This window comes from Salvia hispanica, chromosome 3 (genome assembly GCF_023119035.1).
Source record: "Salvia hispanica cultivar TCC Black 2014 chromosome 3, UniMelb_Shisp_WGS_1.0, whole genome shotgun sequence".
NCBI classification, from domain to species: Eukaryota; Viridiplantae; Streptophyta; class Magnoliopsida; order Lamiales; family Lamiaceae; genus Salvia; species Salvia hispanica.
This window is the reverse complement of record NC_062967.1, coordinates 41,907,190-41,919,045: the sequence shown is the minus strand read 5'-3', so window position 1 is coordinate 41,919,045 and position 11,856 is coordinate 41,907,190. Positions and strand designations below refer to the sequence as shown.

Here is an 11,856-nt window from a genome sequence, read left to right as displayed (position 1 = left end):
TTGTGCAATTATAAAGGGTGAGATAGAGAGTGGTGAATGAAACTATGAAAGTAATCCTATATTTGTTTTCATTAATAAAAATCCAAAAACAATAGAATTCTATTTTATGAATTGGTCCCCAACTAAAAAAGATTTGCCTAATTAAGACTAGTACACCGAATTCATGCATCCGCAAAATTTGGAGTGAACATTTTTTTTTTCTATCGTTTCATTTTCTCATTAATAATTCTGATGGTAATTTGTGGATTGAGGAACGTTCCTACTGAATGTGTATCAACTTTCAGAATGGTGATGAAAACAAAATGTCTTGTATTTGGCTTATGCAAAGAATCAAGTTGGGGTATGATATTATAAATAAAGACCTTGACCCCTGTTATGTGTTAACTAGTGGCATGGTGGCCATTTAAATCTATTGAGTATGAAGTTGGTTAACAACAAATATCATCTCTTAATTAATTGCTGTTAACAAGTGGGATGGTAGCTATTTTCAAATCTTACTATCTAGAAATTGACCACTTAAAGTAGCAAAAAAATACTCTAATTATTAATAGGAAAAGTAAATAGGACCTTAATTATGTTTTGTAAAATTTGGTCTCTAAATAAGAGATGAAGAAGCAGATATTAAATAAAGAAGGAAGACAGTATAGAGCAAGAAGAGAAGAGCAGGTTAGATGCTTTATTAGTTGTAACTTGTAATAGAAGGATATGTTAAACATGGATCGAAAGGTTGAGGATGAAGAATATTGTAGACATTTACTTGCTTAATCTGGTTAGTGGTTAGTACTCCAGGGAGGTGATCAATTGCTAACTAATTAGCAATCCAAAATTGAGACTAATTTTTAACCATTAGATTAGAAGATCTTATGGTTGATATAATGCCAAGTGTAATATATTTTAAGTTTAAATAATTATTAATTAAATTAAAAGGGTATTAATGTCAAATCCTATATGTAGTAATTATAACTAACTACTTTCTCTTTCCTCAAAATCATCTCAAATCTTTAAATTTACTTAACTCTCTCAATTTAAATTATTTTTTAGCAAAAAATATATCAAATTAAAGATAATTTAATAAGGATTCCAACGAGATCTCAATTGCATATGTTCCGACGATGTTCGGGTGATGAAATTTGATAAATTATATTTCAATTTTCGTACATGTTGATAAGCAGCTTTTATCAACAAATGCAACAAAAAATCTCAATATATTGTAGGCAAAATCTCAATATTATGCATGTCCAATCTCAATAAAAATGTATTGATATTTTCTTGTCCTTGTGTTGATATTCTAATGTCATATTGTTGATATTTGTAATACACAATGTTGATATAAAAAAACACCCACGAAAATTATCATATGATAACATAATGACGATATTACCCTTTTGTTGATATTTTGTCTTCTATTTATTGAGATTTGTGAGCTTTAATCTTATCCACTCATTTTAAAATCTAAGGGTGGAGATTTAGTCTTCATTTTGGATTAGGGTGCTATAAGCATCAGAATAGGACTCTAGTACTCAAACTCATGTTTCCATAAAATGCGGAGTGATCATATTTTTTCAATTGACTCATTTTTCACTACTCCCTCCGTCCATGAATAAGAGTCCTGTTATTCCATTTTGGTCCGTCCACGAATAAGAGTCTCGGTTCATAATTACCATAAATGGTAAAGAGACCCCACATTCCACTAACTCATTGATACGCTCGGATTTTGCACTATTTTAAGGCAAGTATTTGGTCCGTTTTTTATGTCAAATCTATTTTGGTATTTTGACGTGTTTTGTGAGAAATGTGCATAATTGAGCCCAAAAAGAGAGCCAAAACGCAAAGTTTGGAAATCTGGAGTCAGGCGGCGACCGGCGACCGCCGCAAAGTTGTACGGCGACCGGCGACCGCCGCAAAGTTGTACGGCGACCGCCGACGCCTGGCGGTCAGAGCAGTGCAGCGACTCGCCTCGGAAAATTACACTTGGAAGAGAGTCTCGCCCGGCGACCGCCGGAAGTCGTGCGGCGGTCCGCCGCCGAAGGAACAGAGACTCTGACTCCAACGCGGCGACCGCCGACCAAGGTGCGGCGGCCCGCCGGAGAAAGGCGGCGAATCCAAATTGCCCTAGATCTGCTCCAAGATTTACCATATTTAAAGATCTTTTTCCTTCTACAATGAGGATTGACTTTCCCCTATAAATAATACCTCAAGCTTCATCAAATTAGAGAGCTTCTACTTGTAAAATAATTCATAGAGATCAAAAGCTAGAGTATTTCAATTGTGCAAGGAGTTGGAGAAGGATTTCAAGAACATCAAGAACGACAAGGATTCAACCTACTGGTTTTATTTGCTTTAGTTTTATGTTCAAATTGTCTTCCCATCAATCTATGTGTTTAGCTTATTCCATTATGTGTAACTAAACTCATAGGATTCTAGGGATGTGTTAGTAACGACTTTGGTTATACAATTCCAATTTTCTATTTAATATCCGTTTTGTTTTTACTTTGTTTCTTCCCTAAGTTAATCTTGATGTTTCATGATTGAGTGACACAATCGTGTATGATTTAATATAGCTTGCTTCATAACTGTGAGAGAGTTCTAGCGAGTTAGATCCACTTAGTAGACGCTACAGTTAGCTTCCCTTAAAACGGCACTGTTAATTGACAGTGAGGACTTTTTAAGGGTCTTAGGAGCTTTTTGGAGTTACGTGTTAGGATTGACAACCCTAATCTTGTAATCAACGTTTGCATCGGCTGAACATAAGCTAGGTGACTCGTCCTATCAAAGTAATAACTATGCTAGGGTATTGTAGTTTGGAATTTGTATAACCATAACTGTGAACGCACATCCCTGGAATTCCCTTATCTCTATATTTTATCTATGTGTTTTATTTGCAATCAGTTGTTAATTGTTTTTCATTATTTTTAGTTTTCAAAAGTTTCCAAAATTCTCTTGTTCTTCCAAATAGTAATTGAGTCTTAGTAGGAGATAGACACTTTGTGTTTACCTTCCCCGTGTTCGATATCTGGTACTGACCTTTAGCTATACTATACATACTCTATATACTTGCAGGTTTATTTAGTGCTAAAAAATAGTGCATCACTCATTCCACTCACATATCATTTAAAACTAATATATACAAGTGAGACCCCTATTCCACTAACTTTCTTCCACCCACTTTTCTTAACATTTCTTAAAACCCTCACTATTTAGAAATGAGACTCTTAATCGTGAACGGATGGAGTATTAATTATGATGGTACTATAAGTGGATTAAGGCTTCCTGATTAACGATGGTATAACCAATCCTAGTGGTTTTAGGACGGGCAAAGACTCATGGACCAACGATGGGGGCAGGTGGACCCCGCTTGAACCTACCTCGAATTGTCCTCCCTGATCGTCGCATGCATTAATTACTTTTTAATATACTCTCATGTTGATATCTAAGTAATCTCAGGTTATAGACCAAACGTAGAAAGCTCATCCAGAAAATAATTATTTTCATGGGAGAGAGTTCAATTGCTCTCTAAACGCCACACTTATGTCTTATACAAATCGATTTAGGACGGACTTCATTGAAGACATAACATCTTGCCATCAAATCCCTAATATCGGAGTGCGCATGCTCAATCAATCCCTTGCATATTCGGGCACTGGAATTGCTTAAAGTCATTAAAACAAGCAAAACCCCGCATTTAAGCGATGTAAAATAATTCCCATGCCAATTAACTTTTAAAAAAAACCAACATATTATGTAGAACTCTGTCAAAACAGACGGACAAGGTTGATGTTCCATATCATATAGTACCTCCTCCGTCTCATAAATATATGCGTATATGATATTGACACAATAATTAAACAAAATTGAGAAAGTAAGATAGATGAGGGGAAGGATAATTAAAGTAGTGTTACGCATTAGTGAGACCCACATTATTATTGGTGTTTAAATAGTGGTATAAGTTGTAAATAACTTATGTATAAGGGTATGGGAATGATATGCTACATGTCTTATGTGAGCATCACTCCCGTTTAACGCACGTTTAGCGTTGCTTGTTTCGATTTATATATTAATTTGATTTTAATACATTAAAAAATATTTTTAATTTCACAAAAATCATAGCTGGGGTTGGTTATTTTATTAATTTATTTGAAACTATAGAAAAATGAGCGAATCAAACTTTGATTTTTATGAATTTTGTGAAATTAAAAATTTCAATAATATTTTTTAATGTATTAGAATCAAATTAATATATAAATCGAAACAAACAATGCTAAACGTGTGTCAAATGAGAGTGATGCTCACATAAGGTATGTAGCATATGATTCATCTATAAGGGTAATAAATTGGGATAACTTTCCATAAATGGAAATAATTATATTTTATAGGATTGACGAAAATGAAAAGTGCACATATTTTTATGATACGGGGAGAGTACTTCTACAGATGCTCTATTTTCCAATGATTATCTTCTGGTGAAAATAATGCAAAATTATCAACAATCTGTGCAATTATTCAAGGGACAAGATATCTAAAAAAATGTCAGTTTAACGACAGAATTAGTGACAAAATTTTTTTGCTACGAATTAGCGACATAATTACCGACGGAATTTTCCGTCGCTATTTTTTTCATTTTTAATTAATGTATTTTTCGTGGGTAAACTGACATTTTACCGATGAGATATTTACCGACGAATTGTAGGGACATTTCCATCGGTGAAAAACTCGTCGGTAAATTTTTTACCCACGGAAAATATATTAATTTAAAAGGAAAAAAATTAACAACGGAAATTTCCGTCCCTAATTCTGTTGCTAGTTTGTAGCGAAAAATTTTCGTCGCTAATTCCGTCGGTGAACTGACATTTATTTGTAGTGTTTATGGTGAATGGGAACCATCCTAAATTTGTTTTGTTTAACAAAATCTCAAATATTTTTTCAATTGTTACTAATTAGTCCCCCACTAAAAATAAATATAGAATGCTAAATTCAAAATATTTTCTTCAATTGTTTCTATAAAATGTGGAGTTGAGTCCATGTATATCCACACCTACAGAAAAAAGAGAGAGAAAGATATAGAGATTGTAACATCCCGAAATTTCGAACCCTAATTTTATAGCCGTAAAATTCTTATTGATGACGTGGGAGACGTGAATTAATTGATGAGTGAATTTATTGTATGAGTTCTTAAGACCAAGTTGTATCTAGGGTTGAGGTTGGGTTGAAAAGTCAAAATCAATGAGTATATAACGTGGCTTGTGAATAATTGAATTAAAGGTGAAATTATGTGGTGAATTATTTGTTTAAGGATGAGTGAGATTTTTAGGATATTTCCATAAATACTATAACCACATTATTTGAAATTTTCGACCCCTTCACATTATTGGAGAGAAATCCTAATTCTTCCGGATTTAATTTAATTCTTGGGATAATTATCCAAATTAAATCCAAAACCCAATTATTTTCTATTTCTCAATGAGAAAATCGACACCCCACTTACTCCATGTGATTTTCGAAAATCACATATTTTTGGGAAGGAAGAATTATTTTATTTGTTTAATTGATCCCTTATTGATTTCCTTCCATACCTAAAATTAAATATTCTAGCAAATCTTACCATACCTCAAGAAGATCTTGTCATATCTTATTTTAGTTAATATTTAAAATTCATTCCTTATGGGAGAACCCAATTACACGCCTATTTCAAATTTTAGGTGGGATATTTATAATTTTATTTTACTCCGTGATATTTTATTCTACTCCGAAAAATATACCAAACAAAATCTTGGCTAAATAAAAGCCTAGGATTTTCGAAAATCCCTAGCCTTGAAACCTTAATTCACGCCATTTTTATTCTTCCGCTCTACTTCACAATATTTGTTTTATTTAATTGTGTAGAATCAAATCTTCCCAAATATTCTATTTAATTACCTAAAGATTTTATTGAACACGCCACCTCGTTGCACACGCCACCTAACCCTAGCCTAACCTAACCCTAGCCTCAAAAAAATCATCCCCCCCACCTCGTTGCACACGCCACTCCCTATCTTCTCTATCTCTCTCTCTCAATTTTCTTCTATAATCCTTCATCTTTTGAGAAGAGTTAGTGTTTGAGCCTCAAGATTTTTGAAGAATCAAGTCTCTACTTTGTTTCTACTGTTCGTTTTGACAAGAAAAGGTACCTACATATTAATCTCTCTTCATCTAACCGATTAATCGGTATTCTTGAACCCCCCATGCATCTAGATTGAGTGAAAGTGGGTTAAATGGTATATGGAAAATATGTGTGCGTGTATGTATGTGTGTGCGTGCGTGTGTGTGTGACACGTGAACGACCCTCATGTGTGACATAAGTTGATGATAGATCTAGGATTGTCGAGTGAATAAACATATATGATGAATATGACTTGGTTTGAATGATAAACGTAAACTGGATCGGTGGGAAAAAGGGGAAGCGTTGAGACATGCATGATTTAGGAGTTGATGTTGAAACTGATTCGTGATATGTGCCTATGTGATTAAAAGGTGAAACCTCGGTTGCGAAGCCGGATAACGAAAGAGAGAAACGTACTTGAAATATAAGCAGTCGAGGTGGGCTTTATTCTTAAACTCTTTTATGTTGCAAATTTATAAATGTGGAGAGATAAGGGTGGTTTAAACTGTTATGCCATGCCTGTGATTATTTGTGAAGATGTTGTGCGCCTGATGCCCAGTTTGAGAGTTCGCTCCATTGGGCTATAGGGCTATGGATATGTATAAAAGAATTCGGTTCTGAGTAGGGTCGCAAACCCTACCAGGCTAGTGTACACGGTGGGATCGGGAGCCGTCCTTGCTAGTTGGCCGGTCTCGTGGGCGAAAAGTGTGGCCACACTTTCGTCGCACTATGGAAATGTTGTGATTTTGGAAATTGATGAGGAAATTGGGGAGTTGTTTGACTGGCCAGTCTATGAAAATATTTTTGTGATACTCGATGATCTTTATTTTGATAATTGTAAAACTCGAGTTCACTATGGTAAGGGTGGCATAACTATTAAAATATTTTGGCAACGAGTTCACTGGGTATTTCAAAATACTCAGCCCTGCATGTGTTTTCCTTATGTGCAGGTTGAACGGCGACGAGCGGTGGCGGGTGTTGAGCACATTAATTAAATAAGATGGATGTTTTGAACTTCGAGTGTAGTTGTGTCTTCATACATGGCTTCACTTTCTCTTGGTCGTTTCCGTTGAATTTTTGAAACTTATTAGTATTATTTGGCTATTTTGAACTTGTTCCCTTTGGTTTAGAAGATTGAGACATGTTGTGGTTTTGTTGAATTTATGTCGAACCCTTGATTTTTTATCATAGTTTATGGTGTCTATTCTTCATTGATTTTCTAGGTTAAACCGTTGACTTATTGCTTTGATAGTTCGTTTAATACCTTGGTCAAATCTCTTTAAATGAAACCCTAGCCTATGTTTTTATTGCTTTTAAGTCCGTTTTGGTAGCAGTCGCCGTATTTATTATACCCTAGAAATGTGGAGGAGAGAGCATTTTGCATTTGTGTGTCAAAAGTTACCAATTGGAGGCTCTCAAGCTAATAGTGAACAGGGTGAGAAATGCTGGTGATTTCATCAACTCTAGGGATAATGATGGAAACACTGTCTTGCATTTGGCTGTTGCAGAGAAGCAAGTTGAGGTATGATATATATAGCCCTATACATCATTAATTATTGGGAAAATTGTAACGCCCCACTTTTTTGAACCCTAATTTTCGAGACATAATATTTTTGCATTAAATGCTTTTAATGCTATGGAGTATGTGGATTAATTGATGAGTGATTTAATTGCATGATTTATTTGTGACCTAATTGCGATTTGGAGTTGAGATTGATTGAATAGTCATATATGTTGAGTATATGACGTGACTGTTGAATAGTCAAAGATGTGGAATATATGATGTGGCCGTTGAAAAGTCAATGCATTGAGAATATGAGGTGAAAGTGGAAATGGTTGGAATTTTTTATGTGATTGTGTAAATATTTTGATGCGGGGTAGAATATATTGTGGAGAATTATTTCCTAAGGGATGAGTGAGATTAAATAGGATTTTCATAAATATCATATACCTTATATTTGGAATTTTCGACCCCCATGGTTTATTGGAGAGGAATCCTGTTTTTCTTGGATTTAATTATTTGCTTGGGATAATTATCCAAATTAAATCCAAAGTCCAATTATTTCTTATTTCTTCATGAGAAAAATCGACCCCTATGCTATTACATGGAGATTTACGAAAATCTCCTATTTATGGGAGAAAGAATTATTTTATTATATTATTTGATCTCTTATCTAAGGAATAAATTCTAGCATATCCTAGCATATCTTACCATATCTAAGGAGATCTTGCCGTATCCTATTTTAATTAAGATTTGAAATTGATTCCTTGTGAAGGAAGCATAATTCACGCCACTTTCCTAATTATTTGGGAAGATTATTATTTTTATTCTGCTCCGTAAAAATTAAATTAAATCCTACACCTATTTAATAGGCAGAAATCGCCTACTCCCTTATTTAAATAGTAGGATTTATTATTCTTATTCTGCTCCGTGATATTTTATTCTACTCCGTGAAATACCAAATTAAATTATAGGCTAATTAAATAGCCTAGATTTCAAAAATTTCCTCCTTATTTCTCCCATAAATCACGCCACTCTCCTCCACCATATATTCTAAAATCTTTGATTTATTTAATTAAAGATATTATATTCTTGAACTCTATAAATAAGAGAGAAAAACCCTGACCCTAGCCATACTACACGCCTCCTCCCTCTCTCCCTCACGCCACTTTTCTCTCCCACTCTCTCTCAAATTTTCTTCTATTTTCCTCCAAGATTTCTTCATCTTTTGAGAAGAATTCAAGTTGAAGCCTCAAGAGTTATTGAAGAATCAAGATTTTACTTTGTTTCTACCGATCATTTTTTATCAAGAAGAGGTATTTTGATCTATCTTTTCTCATCTAGCCGATTAATTGGTGTTCTTGAACCCTCATGCATATAGATCAAGTGAAAAGGGGAAACAATTGATGAATGGAAAGTGATGTGCGTGTGTATGTGTGTGCATCGATGTGCGTGTGTGTGTGTTGTGTGTGATGTGTGTTGAAGAACACTCATGCATAACATGATTTGATAATAGATCTGGAGTTGTAGTGCGAATAAAATTGATATGATGAACATGTCTTGATTTTTGAATGATAATATAAAACGAATCGATGGGAAAAGGGGAAACGTTGGGAACATGCATGATTTTGAGTAGATGATTGAGACTTACTTGTGATACACATAAATTAAAGGTGATAACTCGCGCTCTCGGCGTTATAGCAAGGAGAAGAGCGTACTTGAGATCTAAGGAGTCGAGGTGAGCTTTATTTTCCTAAACTCTTCTATATTGAAAAGCATGATTTATGGCGTTATAAGGGTGGTTTAAAATGTTATGCCATGCCTGTGATTGTTTTGATGATGTTGTGTGCCTGATGCCTAGTTTGTGAGTTCGCTCCATTAGGCTATAGGATTATATAAACGAATTCGGGTCTGAGTAGGGCGCAAACCCTATCAGGCTAGTGTACACAGTTGGGATCGGGAGCCGTCCTTGCTAGTCGGCCGGTCTCGTGGGCGAATAGTGTGGTCACACTTTCGTCGCACTATGGAATTGATTTGAATTGTGGATTGTTGAGAAAATGGGGGAAATTGTTTGACTGGCCAGTCTATGAAATTATTTTGTGATACTTGACGATATTCTTTACTAAATGAAAAAACTCGAGTTCACTATGGTAAGGATGGCATATCTATTAAAAATGTTTTGGCACGAGTCCACTGGGTATTTCAAAATACTCAGTCCTGCATGTGTTTTCCCTATGTGCAGGTTGAGCTGGCGACGAGCGGTTGGTGGTGTTGAGCAATTTAATAAAAATACTATGGTTGTCTTGAAACTCCGGGTGTCGTTGTGTCTTCATACATGACTTCACTCTTCTCTTGGATGCTTCCGCTGAAACATGTTTTACTTATCGTTGGTTGATCTTGAAACTATAAATTCCCGTTTGGAACCTAGAGGTATGATATGTTTTTGAGTACTCTGAACCCTTGTCGTTTTGTTATTTTAATGATAGTTGTTATCCTTTTGATTTAACTGCCAAAGCGTTGCTCTGACTTATCTTGATATTAACCGTTCATTAAATATTGGTCAAACTCTTTTATGGAACCCTAGACCTTGTCTTTGTTTGCAATTTAAGCCCTTTTAGGTCGCGATCGCCCGCATTTAATTAACTCTAAAAGGGCGGTCGTGACAAAAATAATCATATAAATTACAATCCCTTTGTTCCATTCTAAGTGATCCATTTCTTATTTGGCACGAGATTTTTATCTAGGGCCATTTGTGAGTTATGGAAGGACTAGAGTAGGAGTGAGAATAAATTAGAGAGAGGGATGTTTCTATTTTATGAAATATGTGTCTTTTATCCAAAAAGGAAGTCTAAGTGGGAAAGAAAGAGGTTAAGTTTAACCAAATTTCGTTTGAAGCACAAAACATTCTAGTTGGAGCAACTGATGTGTTGCCATCTGATATATTTTGTGTTTTCAACATATAAGTTCTTATTTTTTGATAGTTCTCAATTGAACCATTTACTACATGTTACAACAAAAAAGGAAATAGATCTCTAACGTTTGACTATTATTTGTAGAAAGAGCGATGCCTTGTTCCAAGGTGATATAAAATCTTGGAGTTATGGAAAAGAAATGATTAACCAAACCAATTTTATCATGGTCTCCAAATTGTGATTGTGTTTATTTGAAATCAGGCAGTGATATTTTTGGTGAGTGTGGGTGCAATAGACCTGGATGCAAAAAATGATGATGGTTTAAAAGCAATAGATGTTCTTACTAGAAGCAGAAGAGACTTGAGGGACCCTGAAATTGCGTACTTGCTTAAACATGGTGATAAGCCAACAAAGAAGAAGGCAAAGAAAAACAGTTGGAATGGTTTGATGAAGCAACATGCTGTTTGGCTTGAGAAAGAGAAACATACATTAATGGCGGTGGCTTCCCTGATTGGGACCATGGCTTTTCAAGTTGGAGTTAACCCTCCTGGTGGTCTTTGGAAAAAACATGATATTTCAAATCCACTCGATCCATCCATACAAACCACCATCGAATATTCTACGAGTTTCTACTTTTTGAACACGATAGCGTTTATATCGTCTATAAGCATTGCTTTTGACAAGTGGGTTGCCGATAGGGCGTAGGTCTTTTATGTGGATCCTTATGGTGATCACTTGGCTTTCCATCTCAGCCATCGCAGGGAGTTATTTATGCATCACAACATATTTGAGAGCGATAGAGGGAGGCCATGATCCGGATGAATTTGGAGATCCCCAATTGTACACGATGCTTGTGTGGTTCCTTTTGATGTTTCTCCTTCTTGTTGGACATATTATCCGTTTGATAGTAAAGGCCTTTAAAAAGCTTAGAAATGGATTGATCAAGTGCACACGCTCTTTGTGCTAGTTGATTGGTGGTGCTATATATATTCATGCTTTATTAATTTGTTACTTGTCATGTTCATAAGGACACCGTCGAGCCCAACGATGACCAATCCATCACAGAGAGGAGGACTTGACGCCAAGTCCAGCAAGTTTGATTCAATTGTTAATTACTACCTCCGTCCCCCAAATTTTGACACACTTTAACCCGGCACGAGTTTTAAGAAATGTAATGGAAAGTGAGTTGAAAAAGTTGGTGGAATGTGGGTCCTACTTTTAAAGTATTAGTTTTATTAAAATGTGAGTAGGAATGAGTTAGTGGAACATGAGGTCCACTACCAAAAATAGTAAAAAGTGAAATGTGT

The 11,856-nt window shown here is 35.2% G+C and overlaps 1 pseudogene; it reads left to right on the top strand.

The window, feature by feature from the left end:
• Positions 1-606: 606 nt before the first annotated feature.
• On the top strand, positions 607-11,516 carry LOC125210215 (annotated as a pseudogene).
• Positions 11,517-11,856: the final 340 nt, after the last annotated feature.